The sequence below is a fragment of the Carica papaya genome, chromosome 3, assembly GCF_054855325.1.
Source record: "Carica papaya isolate Zhongbai chromosome 3, ASM5485532v1, whole genome shotgun sequence".
Taxonomy (NCBI): domain Eukaryota; kingdom Viridiplantae; phylum Streptophyta; class Magnoliopsida; order Brassicales; family Caricaceae; genus Carica; species Carica papaya.
The window spans coordinates 15,093,928-15,096,810 of record NC_142311.1 but is presented as its reverse complement, the minus strand read 5'-3'; the positions used below and the strand labels follow the sequence as shown (position 1 = coordinate 15,096,810).

General features: G+C 28.7%; 1 non-coding gene across 1 annotated transcript; it reads left to right on the top strand.

Annotated features, from left to right (window-relative positions):
• Window positions 1-297: 297 nt before the first annotated feature.
• On the top strand, window positions 298-404 carry LOC148266743 (small nucleolar RNA R71). The gene has a single exon (XR_015818185.1). It is a non-coding gene; the product is annotated as a small nucleolar RNA R71 (small nucleolar RNA).
• Window positions 405-2,883: the final 2,479 nt, after the last annotated feature.

Sequence of the window (2,883 nt, the reverse complement as noted above, 5' to 3'; positions counted from 1 at the left end):
GATGTTACTATAGTTTCTGGTAATCTTTACACCCCAAAATCCAAGTCTGTTTATATTTTAACTCAACGTAAAAGAGAAAATGATAATATATTATTTTTTGGGTATTATCTTCTTTTTTGTTTTGTTTTTAATAGAAATAATTTTTTCTTCCTTATATGCTCTCACCAAGAGTCATATCTTTTTACAAAAAATATCTCCCTTATAGGCTCACAAAGAGTCATGTCTTTTTATAAAAAGTGTTACGGGCGTTCCTAATTTTACGTAACATAAAAGGTTTGAACTAACAACCACTTAGGCAACCCATTATGAGGACATCTTCTAATTAACTCCTTGAATCGCTTCCATGCCTCATACAATGTCTCTCCATCCATTTGATAGAAACTTGTGATATCGTTTCTCATCCTTGCCGTCTTGATTGGTGGGAAACATTTAGCCAAAAAGGTCTTTCCATGTAGTAACTATACCTATAGAAAGAGAGTGCAACCATTTCTCAGCTTTATCTCTTAAAGGACAAGAAAAAAATTTAAGCCCATTTCTCAACTTAATCTCTTATAGGACAAGGAAAAAATTTAAATCTAATTATATCATTAGAAACACCATTTTGTTTAAAAATATAACAAATCTCTAAAAAAATTAAAGAGATGTGCATTAAGATCATCATTTGTTAAACCCCCAAACTGAATTAAGGTTTGGATTATTTGAATGATGGCAAGTTTAATCTCGAAGTTATTAGCGTTGACACTTGGATGAACTATGTTGGATGAAGCTACTAAAAGTGAAGGAGTAGCAAAGACCCAAATTCTATCAATTAGACATATACTGTTAAACATTAATGGAGACTTGTAAGGGAGTAATATAGCCAAATTAACGTGGACCAATTGAATTATCACAAATTTAATTAAATCAAATTAATAATTGTTATATAAGGTTACCATTTGTCAATTGATAGATTTAGGGAATACTGGGAAAGAAATTGAAAGTATATTATGATAGTTCGACCATTATAGACTAAACTAAATCGATTACGAAATTAAAACACGAATATACCTAAGATTCAGGCGAAATCAATTACTCTAGTGCGTTTTCGTTGATAAATTTTCCTTAATTTAATTATTTTGATTTGATTAAATTATTTTCAAATCTTTTCTTGCATAAATTTAGTTTCAATTTTTAGATAATAATATAATCTCTACAATTTTGGTACTTGATTCACAATCTCTGTAGAATGATATTCTATTCATCACTTTATTACTTGAACGATTTCATACACCTAAAAATTCGCCCATCAGGTTTTTGACACCGGTGTAGGGGATTATTAGTATCAATAACAATACTAAGGATTCTATTATTATCTAGAGTTTATTTTTTATTTTTAATTTAAGTTTAAATTATTTATTTTATTTTATTATTTTATTTTCTTTTTATTTTTTTAGTTTACTCTCATTTTTAGTTTTTATTTTTTATTTTATTTCATTTTAATTTATTTTATGTATATTTTAATTTATTATTTTTAATTTAAGCATATTTTTTTTTATTTTGTTTTGTTAATTTATTTAATTTTATAATTTTCTTTGTGAGAAGATTATGTAGTTTCTTTTTCTGCTTTCAGTTGATATATGAGGCGATCGAACAATGCAAAACGACTTCCTAAAAATTAAGAGATAAAAAAGACTTGTAGACAGTTGAATTGAGAGAGAAGGAACCCTTGACTTTTTGAATCAAAACCTTAATTTAGTACTTTCCTACCACTTGGCTAGCTCAAATATACATGCATGTTTCTGTTTTTGAGCATATTTGTTAGTTGACAATATGAGTATTTTAATAGTATTCCATGTATGTATATTCTTTTATTTATTTGGACTACATGTTAGTATTTTGTTATGCTATTTTATCATCACTGTACTAATGTATATTAATTAATTTACGCACATTAGTTAGTTACGTATCTTTTGTTAAATAAAGGTAACTACATATATCTATGCAATATTTTTTATACTAATTAGTTTGGCAAAATTAAAGAGTTACATGGATATATTCAATTTAATTTTTTTATTATGATAATTAAATTATAATATTTCTAATTTGTGTCATATGTAATAATTATGAGCCTAGCGAAGTTTTTGAACATGTGATATAAACAATAAAATTTTGATAATTTAATTATGAAACATCGTCTCTAATGTCTATTTTTTTATATACTTGTAGAAATGACAACCAAGAACATGATTACTGATATGTTCATTAACGAGAAGTTGGATGGGATAAATTATGATATATGGTGTAGGAAGATACAGTATCTTCTTAGTGCGTGCGATGTTTTAGAAATCTTGACCACTATTGTACCTGAGCAAAAAAAATATCGATAGTGACCAGTACAATAAAGATCTGGCTGCATACCAAGAATGATAAAAGAAGGATCGTTCTGCACGTTGTACTATATTGCCTTCCATGCACAACGATCTCATTGGAGAGTTTGATTTGTTCCATGGCTAAGGACGTATGGGACAAACTTAAGGTCACTTATGGGAAAACATCTGCTACAAGACTCCGTGCTTTGGATTTAAAGTGGATGAAATATGAAATGGATCCAAAACACATTATAACTAAACACTTACGTGTCATGAGTGTTATGGTTTGTGACCTTAAGGTTGGAGGGCGTGGCATAAAATATTAGGAACAGGTTCTGAATGTGATTCGTTCACTTCCAGATGAACCTGAATGTTGGAACAATTTTAAACTCCTGATGGTTCATAGTGAACACATCAATACTTTCTCTGAAATTGCTAGGTACATTGAGATGGAGGTTGAGTGTCAAACGACCATACAGCGTTGAAATAATTGCTAAAGAAAAAAAAATCAAGCTGAGGTTGATACAGTGGATAC